Raw genomic sequence first — 21139 nt, forward strand, 5'->3', positions numbered from 1 at the left:
GGATGTTGGCTGTACAAGTGAAAGATTCTAATGATTCACAGAGCAGAGGATTTGCATCATGAAGAAACTCTGAACATGTCTCTTCAGAGACATTTCTGTGGGCTCTGTTGCAGGAAAAGGGAACTTCCACATGTTGCAATGCATCTGTGATGGTCAGACACTGTGGGTTCTTCAGCTACTTGTGCAGATCATTTTCTAAGAAGGGTCTGTTACTCAAAGGGACCATCAGTTAAGGGGACTGTCAGTTTTAATTTATACATTTGTAAGACTGAGAAGCGAATGTTGCTGCTTCTTTGACTCTACTGGATTTTGGTAAATACTTAGTGTCTCTCTGGGATATTTTCATTTGAAATTCAAACTGGTAAGAAGAACTTTGGGCCAAATTTATAAGTTACAGCAACCTGTGTACACCTCAAGGCAGGCCCATTGCAGGCTCATCTAGCACCCTGTGCTGGTCCCTGGAAATTGCACCACATGCATTCAGCTCTTCAAGTGAAGTGAAAAAAGGACTTCTGCTTACTAAATGAAGCCAGTTAGCTTCCAGTAGTACACCAGTCAATCCATGTTAAGCCAAATCCACAGACCTAGTTTTCAGAAGAAGAGCAAAAAGAAAAAAAAAGTTGTCAGATTACTGTAGAAAGCCATTTGCTTTTTTCAGTACATCATCCAATCATGTCCCACAAAATCCACACCCCCCAGCCCTTAAGAGAAGGACAAAGAACAAAAAAACAGCACTGAAGTTAAGTGGATTTCTGTACAGAAAAAGCTGCAGAGCTCTTGAACTTGCCCCTTAACACTTTGCACCACTGGCAATTGTTCCTTCACCTCACCCTTCTTACAGTACTGCCTCAGTGTAACTTTTTCAAATTTAGAGACAGCCCTACTGCAATGCCTTTGCACAAAGATGTGTTACACTATGGTGGACTGTCTCTGCAGCCTTGTTAAATGCTAATAAGGTAGTCAAGGGGAGTGCATATGATAATTATCCATGTGTTTTCCCTTCAGAACTGCCTGTAGCACAATAACTCCTGGCCACTCACGGGGAGATGGCTGTGCGCGTGTGTGTGCGTGTGTGTGCGTGTGTGTGCGTGTGTGTGTGTGTGTGTGTGTGTGTGTGTGTGTGTGTGTGTGTGTGTGTGTGTTTAAATGTGTATATTGCATGCGAGAGTGACTGTGCTGCATGTGAGAGTGACTGTGCTAATACAATGCAATCACAGACACTGTTAAAATACAACAGGAAAGAACTGACCTGCACTAGAGGTAGTTAGTTGAGATTCAGAGGCATGCAGATTAGCTGATAATGAGGTATTTCCTCATTGTTGCTAATGTGTCTCAGAATTACTGATTACTGCATTGTGATAAAGGGACCTTTTTGCCACAACCCTTGATGCAAACTGTGGGGTTCTTTATGAATCTCTGAGTGTATGTTTGACTGCTTTGAAGTAGTGGCATTTTGTAAGATCTCACTTCAACTCAGTTTTTATTCAAGGACTTAATACTTAAACACTATGAGGGAAGTGCTACAGTATTTACAGTTGATATTATTTCAACAAGTGTGCTCAGAGTTGTAAATCATATGTAAATATTGTAGCATACTCTAATAAGTAACAAGTTAACACCAGAAACATATAGTAAATAGAAGAGCAGAATCCAACACAAAATAAAATGTCCAGTAAATGATATTTAAATAATGTGCCTGCCAAATGACTAAGTTAAACTGTTCTAGGCTGTCTTATCCTACAAAGCTGATTCATTGAATCCAAAGGCAGTAAGTCACAAATTGATAAATCACTGACCTCAGGCTGCTGACACCAACTTCTTTTAGACTTTCAACCCTTCTTTGATAGTATTTGTATTAAATGCAGCAAGCCTTATCACATCTCCTTAAGAAAATAAAGATGAAGGAAGTCAGGATTATATTTTAAGCTGTGAGGTACAAAGTGTAGTAAGATTTAAGATTTACGGTTTAAATAATCCTGGAAAAAAATCACTCAACAATTCAAACAGACCTCACTTGAACGAGTGCTTTAGTACAAAGCCACACTCCCAGAAAGATTTAGTATTTGATAAATGCTCCTTGTTGTAGGCAAATATACCACAAAGTATTCCATTTCCAAAGGCAAATGTAGCACAGCAGAAGTAACAGTTTAGATATCCACTGAAATAGGGTTCCTATTAGATGACCGAAGATGCATTATATCGAATGCGTCTTGGTCGGACTTAAAACAATGAAAACGCAAAATAGCGAAGCAGCTTTTAAGTGAATTCTTTCCCAGGGAAAGAATTTGCTTGGCCACTTCCGTTACTTTGCTGTTTTCGGCACTGTAGTGCAATCTCGGAGTTGGTATATTTAAGTAGGGGTGTGTGAGGGGCACAGCCCTCCACATTGGGGGGTGTGGGGGGCAAAGCCCCACACTTTGTGTATTATTTTAAGTTTTTTTTTTTTTTTTTGGAACAGCGATTTTTTTTTCAAGGGAAAAAAATCGCTGTTCTTTCACTTACATGGGTTTGATTATTCATCCTTCACTTTTTTAAGTGTTCAATGATATAATATATACCCCTGAAATAGTATAGCAATATTGCCAGATACTCCCGTGTCAAAACAAATGGATACCACCAGAATATTAAAGCACCAAATATAATGTCTGTCCATAGACCTTCCATCACCGAAATCTGTAACACTACCTCTTATGGATCAGAAAGGATAAAATATGAAAAACTTAGTAACAGATAACTAGCAGCATCAACTAGGAAATGTGTTAAAATGTGTTACTTTATACTTACAAAATGTTCTTTTGATGAGTTAATATGTCAGTATTGCTTGTTATGGATATCAGTTAAAGACTGCATGTGTGACACATCCTTTCAGTGTGGAACTGCGAGTATCGTGGGGTTTTTAATATTCAAAATGAGTATTCTTCATACAGAGGTACGTTTGAGAGGTATGTATCTGATGTACAAACAAATACCGGAGCTCATTCAGAACAGCAGTATATTGGTGATATTGCAAATTGGAATAAATAAAAATAAAATTCTGTAACCTTATAGTAAAAAAGGTGTTAACATTACAAACAGAAGAATAACAAAATGCAAAGCTGTTCTGATAATATAGTAAATTCTTGTGTATCTGAAAAAACTATAGAATACTAGGATTGACACCTTTTCAAATGCTTAATATGGAAATTTTTTTATGGAAATGTTAGATTCTGTAGGACAAACCATACCTATAACTAGTGTATAGGACTTTGCTGTCAGAATAAAACCTCATTCTTGCATAATTCACTTGCTTTTGTTGTACTGTATTATATAATATTGTGGTGTTTCAGATTCAGAATATTTTTTCCAAACATTAGAAGAAACTTAGGAGACACCTGTTATCCAAAATCAAGATATTTCACATTTTTCATGTTTTTTTTTTTTTTTTTGCAGAACACACCTATAGATACTGTCCTGCATAAAGATGGACAGATGGTAACCCTATATAAGCATACTCAGACTGCATAAGAAAGATTATAGGCTGGATTCATAAAGGTTACACTATGTACCAACATTCTGGTACTGCTGTTCTTGAATTCAAAAAGTGTACACTTAGCCAACACTTAGTGTACACTTTGTGGTGACCTCTATAAATCCATAATGTGTAAAACACTGTGATTATTTACTGCCAGTTAAGTGTGACTACTTTGGACTGGACTCTTGATTACGTATCGAACACTGTTTGTTCGATAGACACAATGGCAAAAAGTGTGGGATGATTTTGAATGTTTTTGTGAAGTTTAGATATGTGGTGTGTACTAATTTGCACTCATCCATTGCTTCAGTAACCTTTTTGAAGATGTCATCTAGGTTAAGTAGGTGGAATCTACTTTTAAAAAATCCAAACTGTCTTTGGTCAATAGTTTATAGTTTACTTGTGTCCTTATTAATTCATTCCACAATTATTTCTGTAGTCTTACAGATAAGGCTGTTCAGACTTATGGGTCTGTAATTGCCCTATATACTGTTGAAAAAGCAAGCAGACTACTGTTTTGGGTATATGTGCAAATTCTCTTTTATAGTGAATTCATTTCATTTTGCCTTTATTTCTTACATGTATGTTTATAATTGACTGTGATTTTATGGACCATATGTCAAGATGAAGTCAATTTGTGAAAACTTTCTAGTTTGGGGACAGAGGGCTAGCAGACTTGTCTTGTGAAAATGGTGATGTCCTCTTAACCTCAAGGACTATGACCTCCAGCATGCAATGCAGAAATGTGCGGCTCTAAATCCCATGGTAAAAGATTAGATTGTACTCTGCAAGAAAGGAATGAGCTACCTTAGGAAGACTTCAATTTTCTTGGGGTGTCATTCACAAGTCAGAGTTGAGGGGATAAGGTTTGGGTAGTGTCTGAAATGTTGAGATTAGCGATACAAGAGGCAGAAATGTGGTTTCTTTGTAAGGCAGTTGGGCTCACACTTCATGACAGAGGCAGGGCCTCAGCCATACAACAGGACCTCGGAATACAACCACTGCTCCTCCATGTTGACAAGAGTGGGGCACCTCCCATGGGAGGAGTCTGAAGAACATTCCACTAGGGGGAGCTCTCGAGGCATACCCTGGACATATAAAAATTACTGAACAGCGTTCAGAATAGCTTTCCTCTGCATATCAAACAAAGCACCTTCATGACTGTCTTTAAAGCCAACCTTGGAAAGTGGTCTAGTAACTGCAGATGTTCTTCATGTTTCACTGTTGCAGTCTTTACATTTGGGTTATCTGCCTGCAGGTAGCCCTCAGCTGGCCTGAATATCAAAGTCTTGGGTCCTGCGTCGGATGCTGTCTCTTCTTCCATGACGTCAGATAGTCAGGGGTATAAAACATGCAGCTGACACCATTACATCAGTCTTTCTTGCTGTGTGGTGCCCGAAGCAGAAGCAGTTCACAAGTGCCGGTGGGCCGACTCCTGAAATTTTCGTTTTCGAGTTTCAGAACCGAAGTCTTCAAAAAAGCTAAGTACCCCATTGGGGATTCTTTTTCTTGCTCTAAACCAATGTCAGTAAAAGTTAACAATTGTATTACCTGCGAAAAGCAAATACCTCATAAAGATTTTCATTCGTACTGCATTCGTTGCTTAGGCCCAGACTACGATGTCCCTCGCTGTCGGTTTTCTGCCTTATTCAATCCTCAAACTATTCGTCGTTGGTCCATTTTTGCAGCAAACTATTTCGGTACTCGGTTTAATTATCCAGAACTGGCTTCAGTAAGCCACCCGACTACCGACATTCTGAAAAAACGTAAAGATAAAGACAGAGACAGACCGCATAGGTCCAAAGCTGCTGACAATACTTCCGTTAAGCTAGTCGCCAGTTCACCAGTATTCAGAGAGGTGCTTTTGCAGCCCCTGATACTCACTACTTAGATTCACAGGCCTCCACTGAGACCCATTCAGAGTCTAGTATGCCGCAAGATGCTTCTTCGACCATGGAACCTGCGGATGTCTCTACCTTGGATGGGTCTGGAGCCGCTGTGCAGGGACCGGCTTCTGAGGGTGTATTCAGGCCTTCTGACTTGCATTTCAAACTGATGCCATCTTCTTCTTCAAGGCCTAAAACTCGACCCACGCCTAGAAAACCAATGCCCAAACCACATGGTCAGGCCCATATGCTTAAAAAACAAATGATAAGAATGGCTGAAGACCTTATTACTTTAATTAGGGGAAGCCAGCCTTCTCCCTCTAAGAGACCTAGAACTGATTTTCCTTCTGATTCTTCTGATCAGGATTCTGAAATTTCTGTTTCTTCTGATTACCAGGATTTGCCCTTATCTACCTATGAGGATTCTGATGCAGAGGAATCCATTCCCTCTGCTTCCCCTCCAGAAGATTTTTCTTTTGGTGAAACCTTGCACACTCTTAGGGAGCATTTCCACTGGGAAAGACAGGATTACTCTGACTCCAAAAAGAGGCTTAGGGAATTCTTACTTCTACCTCAACACAGGCCTTTAGCAATCCCTCCTGTCCTGGACATTGTAGATGATGCTTTCTTGGATTCTAGCCTGGCCCCTGACACCTTACCTCCTGCTCCCAGGAAACCTGACAGGTATTACAGAGTACCTGACTCTCACAAGTTCCTCTTCAAGAATCCTACTGTGGACCCAGAGACCATTTCCCAGGGACAGTGCTGAAAATAAAGAATTACAGGATTTAATGCATTCTGCTGAACAAGTTGGTAAACATACTTTGCAATGTGGTTTTGACTCTTTAGAAGCATCTTGCAGGGCTGCTATCACCGGTTCTGTTTTTAGAAAGAATGCTTGGCTTAAGGAGCAGAATTTGCCAGATCATGTTACAGCTAATTTACTGGATGCTCCCTTGAACCAAGAACACCTGTTTGGCAACAAAGCAGAAGAAGTCCTTATAAAGATGGAGGAAAAAGCTAAATCTATGCAAACTGTTAAAGATTTCCTGCAAGTACAGCCTCCCAGATTCAGTAGGCATTGGTCCTCTAAGAATTGGTCCTTTCCTGTCTCTTCTAGGCCTTCTCAGACCAAACCCAGGCACAGCAGACCGGATCAGGGGCAGCTGCTCAGGCATTTTTGCCTGTGATCTCGCCGAATAAACAACATCGAGCATCAGAGTGCTAGTGTGAAAGTGACTGAATGCATAGCGCCCATCTAACTATAATCATTGGAACGCGAGCCTGTGTAATTTGCGCAAGTCCGTCATTATTCAATTATTTTATTTGCATTTTATTTGTGTTCAGACTGGCAGCACAATAAATAAATAATTAATAAAATGCATTCCTGAAACAAGAGAAAAAGGGAATGCTACACAGCCAGCTGCAGCTGCCCGGCCCCTCCCATAGAGATATGTTGCACACACTCAGCCAGCACCTGCACTCGCAAAGTGGATGCAGCTTATTGGTTTCCTCGGGCGCAGCAGGCAGGCAAATGTCTCAAGCACCAGCAGACCACCTAAGCTACAGTCCCAAGGTACTCACAGGCCTAAGCAGTGGGGTGCTCCCACTTCCAAAGCTGGAAGTAGTAAGACACCCTCCCTATGGAAAATTGTCACAATGACTTAACCTTAAACCTTCCAAGCTCTGCTCTACTCCCTCCTCCCTTAGGGAGAAAGATCGCCCTGCATGCAAAAAACTGGGAACACATTACCCAGGACAAATGGGTTTTAAATATAGTTTCCTAAAGATACAGATTCCACTTCCACACTTTACCAACCCTAAATGGTTGGCCAGACGTGCCCCCAAATCAGTGGACAGAGGCTCAACAGCAGGGTCTCTCTCTTCTAAGTATAAGGACTATTCAGCCTGTCTCAGCAGAAGAAAGGGGGCAAGGTTTTTACTCAAGACTTTTCCTGGTACCCAGAAAAGACAGCTCCTGACATCCAATCCTGGACCTCTCTATTCTAAACACCTTTTTGATAATCCCAAAATTCAAAATGCTAACACTTCATCAGCTGCTTCCTATGCTAGGCAAAGATGCCTGGTTGGCAACCTTAGACTTAAGGGAAGCTTACCTGCACATTCCAATAAGGGAATCTTGCAGGAAATACTGACACTTCAGAGCAGGCTACATGCACTATCAGTTCTCTGCACTTCCCTTTGGCTTATCTACTGCACCCAGGGTATTCACAAAGTGCCTAGCACCAGTCATTGCATTTTGCAGGAAAAGAAATATTCAAATATACCCATACCTGGACGATTGTCTAATTCAGGCAGAAAGCCAGGACATGCTACTAAATCATCTGGCATTTGTAAAGAAACTTCTAACCTCACTGGGTACACCATAAATGAAAAGAAATCTCATCTAGTACCCTGCCAACAAATTGTATTCCTGGGAGCAAGCTTGAACACAACTTCCCAGATGGCTTACCTCACACCAGAGAAACAAGTTTATTTGACAGCCTACTTCTAACTACTGGCCACAAAGACCCAGCTGTCTGCAAGGAAAATCCTGCAAACTCTGGGGTTCATGGCCTCTTGCATTCTACTAATTCCATATGCAAAACTGCATATGAGGAAACTGCAATGATATCTAAAAAGCCTATGGTGTCAGCATTCTCAAGACCTAGAGTCAATGATTCCTATCATTCCTTGTATAAAGACAGAGTTCCTTTGGTGGGCAGAGGCCTGCTACCACAACAAGGGACTGCCATTCACTCTACCCCCTGCCACCCAAATCCTAACAACAGATGCATCAGGCTATGCATGGAGGGCTCACTTGGCAGGGCAGTGCATTCAGGGCAAATGGAACCTGAGTCAGATGCACCTGCATATCAATCAGAAAGAAATGTTAGCTGTACAGAATTCCCTGACAGCCTTCAATGACCACATCCTTCCAGGACAATTATTGGTAAAGACAGACAACACCACTGTTATGTGGTGAATAAACAAGCAGGGGGGATCCCACTCGTATCCTCTCTGCAGACTAGCCATGGCTCTGTGGAACACAGCCTTGAGCTACCAAGTGCACCTACAAGCTCAATTCCTAACAGGCAAGCTAAATTCACTGGCAGATGACCTAAACAGAAATATCATTGACCCACATGAGTGGAAAGTGGAACCAAAGATATTCAACATTTTGATAAACAAATGAGGAAACCCAGAGGTAGACATGTTTGCCTCCCCTCAGAACTACCAATTAGACAGATTTTGCACAAGGACTTCCCACAGTCAGGCTTGGAAAGTGGATGTCCTGTCCTTCACCTGGGAAAACCTCTCAGTTTATGCCTTTCCCCCTCTGCCTCTCCTCTCGAAAGTTCTACTAAAGATCAAACAGCACAAACCAAGGACAATACTGATTGCACCAGACTGGCCACGCCAGCACTGGTACCCCCTCTTGCACAGTATGTCACTGCTGGAACCATGACACCTGCCTCAGACCCCTTCCCTGATGTCCCAGCAGGAGGGCCAGATTCTGCACCCCCAGCTTCAAACCCTGAACCTTGCTGTCTGGCTAATTCCCTGAGCTCTCCAATAGCATCCCTCAGTAAGCAGGTGCTAGATGTCATTCTGGAGGCAAGGAGTCCTAGTACTAGAAAATCCTATGCTGAAAAGTGGAAAAGATACTGTTCCTGGAGCCAGACTCAGGGGATGGGCACAACAGTGAACAGCTTACCGCATATTCTTCAATACTTAACAGAGATGCTCCACAAGGGCCTTTCCTTCTCATCAATTAAAATTCATGCCTCAGCCATTTCAGCACATTATAATACTGAGCCTCCCCTCTTCTCTCACCCCCTGTTGAAACAATTCCTCAAAGGGGCCAAAAATTTAAGACCACCCAAGAGAGACCCTACTCCAGCCTGATACCTTAACTTTGTATTGGAAAAGCTCACTCTACCTCCTTCTGAGCCAGCTGCAACTGCAGAGTTGAAATTCCTTTCTTGGAAGACAGCCTTCCTTCTAGCCATTACTTCAGCAGGAAGAGTGTCTGAATTACAAACCCTCATGGCAGTGGAGCCCTTCATCATTTTCCATGCTGACAGGGTGTCCCTCAGGACCAATCCTTCCTTTATGCCTAAGGAGGTATCCAGTGTGGCCCTTAACCAGTCCATTAATTTGCCAACCTTTTTTCCTAATCCACAGAACAAAGGAGAACGAATTCTGCACTCTTTAGACGTGCACAGACAACTTAGATTTTATTTGGACAGGACTAATCCTCTCAGAAAAACTGAACAGATGCTAGTTGCCTTCACTGCAAGGGCAAAGGGGAAGGCCATTTCAAAGCAAACCATTTCTAAGTGGATAGGCAATTACATTTATTTCTGCTATAAGCACCATGGAAAACCTACCCCACAGGGGATAAGATCACATTCCACCAGGGCTGCATCTACCTCTACAGCCTTCCTCAGAGGTATCCCTACCAGGGACATCCTAGAAGCTGCTACCTGGAGCTCTGTACATACCTTCACCAAGCATTACCACTTGCCTATTTTTTCCTAAATCCAGAGCTGGTTTTGCCACTCCACTGCAGTTTTGCAGGGCTTAATAGCTGGTCCTAATGCTTTCTAACTTCCTCCTCCCTACCTTAGCTTTGGGAATCTACCCAAATGTAATAACTGCAACAGTGAAACAGGAAGAACATAGTACAGTTGTGTACACTTACCATAAATGTAGATGTTCGAGTGTATTCACTGTTGCAGTCCTGGTTACCCTCCCTCCAGCCCCCTGACTTCTCTTGGCTATACCTTTATTCTTGTTTAGTGTATTACAGCTTTCTGGTGTATTTGCTTTTTGTTGGAGGTGTAACCTTATATAATTATATATATATATATATATATATATATATATATATATATATATATGTATATAATTGCTGCCCATTTTGGGGGCACCTGACATCTGGGGCAAGAAAAACTGATGTAATGGCGTTGGCTGCATGTTTTATACCCCTGACTACCTGACACCATGGAAGAAGAGACAGCATCCAACGCAGGACCCAAGACTTTGATATTCAGGCCAGCTGAGGGCTACCTGCAGGCAGATAACCCAAATGTAATGACTGCAACAGTAAATAAACTTGAACATCTACATTTATGGTAAGTGTACACAACTGTACTTTTCTTACCTGGCATTACTGTAACTGATATTCAGTCTAGAGAGTAGTAATTTACTCGTCATTAAAAGGGTGATGTCGGTAAGCAGCTCACTTGCTTTCCAGCACTAAGCCTAGTATAAACCTATGAACCCATAACTCTTGGTTTAAGTAGCAATGTCTGGGGATTCCACAGGACAAATAGGAGAGCAGTCTGAGTCTGTCCCACCATACTCATCTTGATATCGCTGTAACCCTGCCAGGGCAAATAGTTTAGCAAACTGATAGATTTGTAATATTTCTAAACTTTTTTTCCATTGGCCATGACTAAAAATGGACTCCCTCCAGTTGAACAACCTGGTTAACAAACAAATAAACAAATGAGGTAAAGCTCCACAAGTCTGGATGTACTAGTTTGCATTTCCTTTCCTTAAGGAAATTACTAAGGGAGTAAAGAACAGCTACATCCTTATTTCCATGCTTTACCCTTGGCCAAGGATGAGGAAGACGAGTGCACTAATGTAGCATCTCCTGCCTTGAGTTTTGGTGGCTTCTCTTGGATCTATAGTATGGCAGGCCTCAGGGTAGATGCAACCTTGATAAAGCAAGCACATCACATTCTTAGAATGTATTCTGAAGTCACAAACAGAATACTAAATAAATAGTTGGGGGGTGTGGGGGCAGAACCCCCCGCATTATGTAGATAAATATAGTAGTTTCTGTCATAAGTATCCATGTATATATTTAAAATTTATGACATATGTGGGGGGCTTCACCCCCCACACCCCCAATGTGGGGGGCTGTGCCCCCCCCATACCCTAACTATTTATTCCTACTTCAGGGTTGCGCTACACTGGGGAAAGGACATAATGCTATGGATTTCATGTGTCGATGTTATGAGTTTCGATCATATGAACTTTCGGTGTTTTGAGATTTAGGTGTTTTGGTGTCGGTGATGTGATTGTCGATCATATGAGCTGTCGGTCATATGAAGTAGACCCGCCTGGTGATACCTCTTACAGGGATATGACTACTGGTACTGTTTTGAGGAGGTTTGCATGGCTGCATTCTCAGAAGCTCCCAAATGATGTTAAAAATGAGATTTTAAATGTTCTCTTGGATAGAGATTTATTGTTTGGCCCCTCTGCCGCAGAGGTGATCAAAATATGTGATGAAAGGGGCAAGCTGATCCAAGGAACCTCTAAGATTTTTCAGCCCTACTTTTCCAGTTTTTCCAAGGGATTTCCATCTCATCCATTGGCAAAAAATAGAATAAACAATCTCAACAAAATACAAGTAAACAGATGTTTAAGAAGAAATGGCAATGAGGTTCCAAAAAGAAGTCTTGAATCTCCAGAAAGCAAGGATACTCCAAAAAGTCTATTTAAGAGACCTTGAGATCCCCTCCCACCTTGGCTACTTTTTTCTTCTAGAAAGACTGAATCTCCATTTTTCTCTTTGGCAACAAATAGTTTCTGACAAATAAGTTCTGACAATCATTCATCAACATTACAGATAGAAATGGGAGGAAAGCCCTCCTTTCCAAGGGAGTTCACTCCTAATTCTCCAGATTAGACTCTTTTGTTTCCATTGGTTCTACATCACATGCTGCCCCAAGGAGTGATAGAACCAGTAACTCCTTCCCAGGTGGGGAAGGGTTTTTATTCAAGGATGTTCCTAGGACTAAAGAAAGAAAATGCTTGGAGACCACTTCTGGATCTTTCTTTCCTAAAATTGTTTGTGATAGTGTCCAAATTAAAAATTATGTCACTTCACAACCTGTTACCTCTTCTTTCTCTTTCAAGTTTCCTTGCAACACTACACATAAAATATGCTGCTTATCACATCCCTATTCATGCAGACATCAGATGTTTTGTATGCCTGGATCACATTATCAGTTTTCTGCCTTACTCTTTGGACTATCCATTGCACAAGAGTGTTCACAAACTGTCTAGCTCTAGTTTTAGCTAATTTAGGTACAGGGTATCCACAGTTTTCATTATTTAGATGACTTGCTTGTCTTTGCAGAGACTTTTTTAAAGTGAAAGGAATCTCTCACTTAGGTGAGAGATCTCTTACACAAGCTGGCATTCCAAGAGAACATTCAAAAGTCTTTCTTCACTCGTCACACAGGATTGTGTTCCTGGGATGTCAACTAGACACCTAATTTCAAAGATTTTTTCTTCCACATGAAGAAAATGATCTTTATCTATTTCTAAGGTTTTCCACTCAGACTTTGGTCACTTTGAGAGAATACCTTAGGATTTTGGGTCTCATGACATCCATGATTCTATTGATACCCCTGGCAAGACTCCACTTGAGAAAGGTACAGTGGTATCTGAAATCTCTTTGATCCCAACATCAACACCCTTTATCTTTTCAAATCCCATTGCTGGTGTTTGTCAGTGGAGAACTCCTTTAGTGGAGACAACAGATATCCTTAAATCCAGGTCTCCCTTTCTCCATCCCTGCTCCAAAGCAGCCAGTTACCACAAATGCTTCGGACTTTGCTTGGGGAGCAGTTTCAGGAGGGATGAAAGTGCAGGGGGAGTGGGGCACCAAGAACAGGTGCGGGCAAATAAATATTAAGGAGATACTTGCCCTGATCAAAGCAATGAACTCTCTGAATAATCTTTGGTTCCTGGCATCTCTTCATGTAGTACATCAGCAAGCCAGGGGGTCACCATGTTGTACCCCTTTTGCAGACTAGCCATGCTAGCTTGAGATATAGCTTCACAGCACAGTCTTACTCTAAAGGCATCCTACATTCCATCAATGCAAGATTGTGTGACTGACATGCTGATCAGGACAAAGGCAGACCCTCATAAATGGAAAGTGGGTTAGGTCTGGGGAGTTCCTGAAGTAGACCTCTCTGCCTCCTGTCTGAACAATCAACTGTCAAGATTCTGTTCCAGGACTCCATGCAAGAAGACCTGGAAGACAGATACCTTTTCTTTTTCATGGTCAGGAATGTTCCTATACACTTCTCCACCCTTTCCACTAAAATGTATTGTACTTCTGAAGATTCACAAAGAGTTTCCCCAAGATCCCTTCTGTCTCAGGCAGCTGTGGTTCTCCCTTCTTTTGGAAATGGCCAGGAGAAATTACCAGAAGCTTCCTCCCAGATTGGACCTACTCACAGAAGAACAGGATTTTTTTGATACATCCCTATATCAGACTACTTCAGATAACTGCCTGGATGATAGGTCTTAATTCCTTTTATGCATCTGTTTACTGAGGACATGTAGCAGGTACCATTGGGGGAAAGAAAGCCTGCTACTAGAAAATCCTATATCAGCAAATGGAAAAGGTTTTCTGGTTGATGCCAGTAACATAAACAGTACCCATTCAGGGCTAATTGTTCTTTGGTTATACAATAGTTGCATGAGTTACTATCCTGTGATCTCTCTTATTCATCTTTCAAACACAAACACACATCTGTTCAGACTTACACAGACGCACATGCACACATACATGCACATAAACACACAGACTCATGCACACACACAGACACATGGATTCTCCTCTTTCAATGCAGTCTTATGTCAAAATGTTCTTGAAAGGGGATGTTCTTCGTTCCCCATTGCTGCAGTCCTTCTATTAAAGTGAATAACTGTATTTCTTGTGGGACAGATACCCTATAGGGATTTACCATACCCTTGTTATACCTTGTTTAGAGCAAAACTTCTTTGAGAGGTAGGCCAAGTTCAGCTTCAGTGGGGGCTTCTCCTAGCATTTCGGGTTCTGTACCTAAGAAACATATGCTAAAATGGCAGAAGATTTGATTACTATGATTAGAGGTTCTATGCCCCCTCTGATAAGGAGGCCTAGGTGGAACCGAGTTTGATAGTTTGGAACAGTGTTCAGAGGCTTCAGGAGTCTTGAGTGGGAAGACAGGAGTATCCTACTTATTCTGATTCTTCTGATGGATGATTTCATTCCATGAGGGAGCACTTTAATGGAAGGCCAGATTACTACTGATTAGAGGGAAAGGCTTAGGAAATTTTTTTTTACAGCCCAGCATAGGCCCTTATTAGCCTCCTGTTGAGATGTGAAGGGAAGATGTTTTGCAGGGGCTTCCCCCTGACTGACTCTTTGCTTGCCTCCTCTGTTAAGCCTGATAGTTATAAGGCATTGAGTGTAAAGAGTTGCTGGATTTGGTTCATGTGTCTGAACAAGTGGGGTAAGCATCTTTGCAATGTGGTTTTGATGCTGTACACAGGCCCTCGAGGGTGGCTGCTACTAGTTCTGTTCTTAGGGTTGTATGCCTGGTTGAGGGGATCAGAATTTAGCTGAGCATGTTAAGACAAGAGGATGGATGCTCACGAGTCTGTGATGTTGTGTGGTTGGCCTGTGCTGGGAGGCTAAAAAAAAAAAATGGAGGACAACAAAGCTATACCAAAGCAATAAAGATTTTTTTGCACCACTGCAGCCAGGATTTTTGATTAATTGAAATTCTAAGGGTGGGGACATATCCTGCTTATGATTCCCAGTCCTAGGTAGGTCTAGACGCAGGGGCAGGCTCAAGGTTCTTTTAGGCCTAGAACAGGGGAGTTAGCCTCCTGCTCAGACTTCTGGCAGGGGCAGTCCTTGCAAAAAGTTCGTAAACAGACTGTCAGTTCAGCTGCCAGTAGATTCAGCCTTTCTGCGATTGGCAGGAAGGAAGACTGTTAAGACTGTCTTTCATTGAGTGGGATTTACAAACTTGAAATCATGGGTGTTGGATATTGATTTTATTTCCATAGTTCAAGATGTTGACGTTACAACAGCTTTTACCTCTGCTGGGCAAAGATCACTGGATGGTAACTTTAGATCTCAAAGGGATTTCCTGTGCCCCTAAGTTGCTAAAGTGCAGGAAGTATCTGCGGTTTGAGGAAATAATTCTCATTATCAGTTCTCTATGCCCCCCTTGCATATCCCTACTGCTTCAGAGTATTCACAAAGGTTCTGGCTCCAGTGATGGCTTACTTCAGGCTTCAAGAATTATCCTCATTCAAATAATACCTTGCCTTCAAAAGAATTTTTGTGTGTGGTGGAATGTTCACCTCATCTAAATGGAAAGTGGATACAAGACAAGTGGCCTGCCAGACTACACAGCATCTACATCAACATGAAAGAGATGTTAGGATCTTCATGTATTTCAGAGATTGACAGTGTCATGGAGAACTCCAGACATAGATCTGTTAGCTTCCTCTAAACCACCAGCCAAAGTATTGTGCCTTTCCACCTCTACCTCTTCTTCCCAAAGGTACTATTTAAGGTCAGACAAGACAGGCCAAGGATGATTTTGATAGCTCCCAGATTGGCTCGGCAACACTGGTACCCACTACTCGGAGTCTGGTAAAAGCCTCCATGGCCTTTACCTCTCTGATTCCCTCATCTGTTATCCAGAAGGATCATCTGCTCAATGTCAAGCTTCACTCTTCATCTACTAGCTGGCATATTCTTGTGTTGAGACACAGACAGCACTACCTCTCAATCAAACAAGTTTTAAATGGATTATGGAAAGAAGAAAGAAGAGAAGTAGAAAGTTTTGGGTACAGCAAAGAATTTGGAGATTTCTGAGCTAATTTGAGTGTGGCTCTTCAATATCTACTGAGTTATTGGACAAAGGGTTTGTCCTTCTCTTCCATTAAGATTCATGCTGCAGCAATTTCAGCTCTATGATTGTGATCCACCATTGTTTCGCATCCTTTGTCCAAGCAGTTTCTTAGAGGGGAAGAGAATATAATATAAGAGAGCTCTACTCCTGCTTGGGATCTCAATTTTGTGTTGGCTACTGCTGAATTGAAATACTTGTCATGGAAGACTGCTTTTCTGTTGGCTATTTATGCAAGAGGGAAGGCCTAGTTTACTGACCCTTATGGCAGTAGCAGCCTTTTGCTTTTTTCCATAAGGAGTACATATCGTGCATTACTATTCCTTTTCCTTCCTTTAAATGTTTGAGGTGTGGACTAGGCAAAACTATTCAGGCCTACTATTTTATGCAGACCCCAAAAAAAACTTGACCCTTTTTTGCACACTTTAGATGTTCACAGGCAATTCGTTATTATTATTTAAGCAGGGACTTTGGTTAGGACTTGTCAGTTTTTATGTGTTTCAGTTTTTGGAGTGAGTTCACAAAGCAAGCCTGTAAAACAAACTATTTCTAGGTGGATTTAGGTTGCATTGCATTTTCTTATTCCTTTTTTATTCCCATCATGGCAGGAGATTCCAGCTGGGATTGACCTATCTCATACTCAACATTCTCTAAGTTGGCTACTATTTAAGCACAGGTGTTTTCTAGGTTGGAAGAGCTCTACTGCTTTTTTCTTGCATTACTTTCTCTAAGCATTATCACCTTCCTATCTACTTGGTTTTACAGGGCTGTTTTTGCCAGTGCTGTTTGCAAGGCATGTTGTCAGCTTGCCCATCCTCCCTTTTTACCTCCTCCCTTACCTTACCTTTGGGATTCTACTGCAATGTAAAGACACAAAGCAATGGGGAAGAAGAACACCTGTACAATGTTCTGTGTTTAGGGGTGGTTGTGTAGGTGAGGTTACATGCTTATATTTTTTGTATATATTTGTATATATTGTACATATTTTTGGTGCAGGTATTTTTTTGGGCCTTGTCTTTTTCTTTCTGGTGGGGTTTTTACATAAGAGGAATACAAGAGAAATGTTGGCCCCTCCTTGTAATCTTAATTTTGTGTTAGAGAAGCTATCACTTGCTCCATTTGATCCAGCTAATCTGCATGACTGGAGGTCCTCCAAAAAAGGAAGCCAATCTGGTGGTCCCCTGCCATAAGCAAACTCTGCAACAGAAGAAAGAAACTGTTGCAAAAAAGAGTAAAATCCCATGATTGGAGGAACTCTGTGGTCAGCCTCAGTAAGAAGCTGAGATCCCTCATAAAATCCTCCAAAGCTAGTTATGAAAACAAAATCACCACTGATTCTAAAGACAACCACAGAGCATTCTATAGCTATGTCAAGAATCTCAATGGCAGCACTGAGATCTGCTCTGAGTTACAGCACAATGGCACTAAATATACAGAACCAACTGATATTGCCAACATCCTGGCAGATAGGTTCAGTGCTAACTTTACCCCTCTCTCATCCCCTAAAAGGCCCATCTCTATACCGGAAGAATGCAAAGTTCCTGTAATCATGGCTGCACAGGTAAAAAGCACACTATCCAAAGCCAAGAACACAGCATCCATGGGACCTGACAACATCCCAGGCTGCGTTCTACATGAACTACAGAACGAACTGGCACCCCACCTGAGTACCATGTTCAATCATAGCCTCACCTCAGGCTTTGTGCACACTGAATGGTGCACAGCAATGGTTATCCCTCTCCACAAAGGGGGAGCCACCACGGACCCCGGGCACTACCGCCCCATTAGCCTGATGAGCCTGGTCTGGCTATGGATTGTATCATCATGGAACATATAAACAATGACATTGGTAATCTCCAAAGTCTGGACCCTACCCAGTTTGGGTTTGTAAAAGGTAGATCATGTCTCCTAAACCTGATAGACTTCTTTGAAGCAGTCACCCGTGCCGTAGATGAGGGTAAGGAGGTTCACACAGCCTATTTAGATCTCGCCAAGGCTTTTGACACCATCTCCCACTCTGGAACTATAGATAAACTCACTAAACTAGGTATAAATCCCTATGTCACAAGATGGGTTGCCAACTGGCTCACTGACAGAACCCACACTGTGAAAGTAGCAGACTTTAAATCTAACTTCAGACCAATGATAAGTGGAGTATCACAGGGTTCAGTCCTAGGTCCTCTCCTGTTTGGTATCTAATTCTCTGAAGTACAGGCTAACACAGAAGGTCTTTGGCTAACAAAGTTCGCAGATGACTGCAAACTAGGAGCCATAATCAAAACTCCTAACGATGTGGACATCCTACAAAAGGGCCTCACTGAGACAGATGCCTGGTGTCAAAGCCATGGCATCAAGCTCAATGCCAAAAAGTGCATTGTCATCCCTTTTGGTAAAAACTGTGTACCCATGAACTACCACATAGGCGGTAGTCTACTTAACACCGAAAGTGTGATAAGAGACCTTGGGACACAGGTGGATAGTAGTCTCTACTTTGATAATCACATCGCCACAGTAGTCAGGAAATCCTTCTACATGGTACACCTCATCACAAAAGATTTCTCATCCAGGAAAAAAGAGGTCATTGTTCCCCTCTACTCATCACTCATTAGACCCATTATATAGAGTACAATGCCCATTTTGGTATGTACTTCACAAGACATCTACAACAACTGGAAAGGCCACAGACATACCTCACAAAGAGGATTACTGGCCTCAAACAGAAACTCTACGCAGACCGTCTCAAAAAACTCTAGCTTTACTCTGTCGCATATCGCCTAGTCAGAGGCGATCTCTGCCTAACATACAAAGCTATGTCAAACCCAGAGCTGTTGGACATGCTCCACTTAAAGAAATCCCAATCCCTCTGAGCTACACGCTCTAGGGACCTAAATCTTGTCACCACAATAAACAGAGCATGCTGGAGGGATAGATTCCTGTCACAGAAACTTCCCATACTCTGGAACAAATTACCTATCTATATCAAACAAAGCTCCTCATTAGCACTCTTCAAGAAAAATCTCGATGATTGGTTGGGAAATAGGAAATTCACCCCGGGGAGAACTTCTGTGGCTCTGCTTGACAGGGGCACAGGAAAATAATTTTCTTGGTGGCAAAAGCCAGGGTACCTTTTGGCTAGGCTTATATAGGCTCTAGGGCCAATAGCCTAGTACCTACCTATGAACCTATGAACCTTAACATGGAAAAAAGTTTACTGACAGCTCTGACCTTTGCAGAAGGGTATCTGAGTTGCACTTTCTTATGGTGAGTCAACTGTACCTCATTTCTCAAAAAGACAGGGTTTCTTTGAGAACAAATCTTTATTTTATGCCTAAAGTGATATCTAATTTTACTTTAAGCCAAACTGTCCATCTCCCCATTTTTTTCCCGAACTTAAAAATGAGGGAGAAAGGATACTCCATGCCTCAGTTGTCTACAGACAACTTGGGGACTGTTTTGACAGAGCTTAATCATTCATATATATATGTATATGTATATAGATATATAGATATAGATATACCTACCTCACTACATCATTTGGATATTATTGACAAACTCACATATTTAGGCATAAATCCCTATGTCACCCAATGGATAGCCAAATGGCTTATGAATAAGATGCATGAAGTTAGGTTGGGGGTAGGTTGGGGAATCTCCCTTTAGCAACAGGCCTGTTACTTATGGTATCCATCAAGGCATAGTACTGTGACTTCTGTTCAGAATATAGTTCTCTGATGTCAAGGCAAACATAGAGGGCCATTGAGTGACCAGATTTTCTGATGACTGCAATATGGGTGCAATCATTCAATCCCCAAAGTTACAGGTATTCTCCAGAAGGGTCTGACAGAGACAAATGTCTGGTGACACAGCCATGGCCTAAAACCCAATGCAAAAATAGATAATTAAACTCTTTGGCAAGATAGCGATCACTGCAAATTACAGCATTGATAATACTTCTCTAAGAGTAGATACAGTGGTAAGGGACATGGGAACTCAGCTTGACAATAACCTGCACTTTGATTACTATTTGTCCACGATGGAGAGAAAATCCTTTTACGTGGCACACCTTATAAGTAAAGACATGGCATTCAAATCTCAGGAGATCACAGCTGCACTGTACTCAGCTCTCATTAGACTAATAATCAAGTACAATCTACCTGACCAGGCATTGGAAACTGCTGAAGCAGCCACAGAGTTTCCTCAATTAAAGAATACAGGAAGTAATTACCATGTCCTGTGTGGACCACCTCAAAGCCCTATCCCTGTACTTGGTCTCCTACAGACTACTGTGGGGCGATGTATGGCTAACCTCAAAGTATTCGTCTGTCCAGCCCTGGTGGATATGCTATACATTCACAAAACAAACAGCATAAAATTATTTAAGCTAAGGATCTGAACCTTGTCTGTGGCATAAACAAAATACATTGGAGGGACAGGTATGCGTCTTATAGATTACCCTTTCTCTGGAGCAGACTCCCCATTCATGTGGAGCAGAGGGCTTCCCCAAGCCTATTCAAATGCAGTTCGGACCAATGGATGGGAAATGGCAAATTCACCCCTGGCTTGTCACCTGTGTCCCTTATGGACAGGGCAGCTTGTCAATGCCACAAGATGTAGGCATATACCAAAGTCATTCTGCTCTTTGAGTCTTGATTAACTGGGAAAATTATTATTTCTAACGTATAGCCAAACAATCCACTTATGCTGTGCTGATGAGGTAATTAAAAAAGCCAAAACATGCATGTCTACAGCTAGTGGGGTTTGGCTTTATTGGCCTCAGTGTACTCCCATAGGGACTTATAAAGTTAAAAGCCATGTATTTGAAGCACTGTATGTCCTTATAGAGTCATTTGCAAATGTCCCGTGGGCTTCTATTACAGGAAGTTTGTTATTACACAGTAAAAACTGTAGTTTGACTGGGTTTTTCCTGCAGTTTATGTCTCTCTCTCTCTGTCTCTCACACACACACACACACACACACACACACACACACACACACACACACACAC

General features: G+C 41.9%; 1 protein-coding gene across 3 annotated transcripts in view; it reads left to right on the forward strand.

Moving 5' to 3' along the window:
• Positions 1-21139, forward strand: part of DST (dystonin) — a 4096730-nt gene that overhangs the window by 1146860 nt on the left and 2928731 nt on the right. The gene's annotated exons all lie outside the window — the stretch shown is intronic.

This window comes from Protopterus annectens, chromosome 2.part1, assembly GCF_019279795.1.
Source record: "Protopterus annectens isolate FY-2018-M chromosome 2.part1, PAN1.0, whole genome shotgun sequence".
Taxonomy (NCBI): Eukaryota; Metazoa; Chordata; order Ceratodontiformes; family Protopteridae; genus Protopterus; species Protopterus annectens.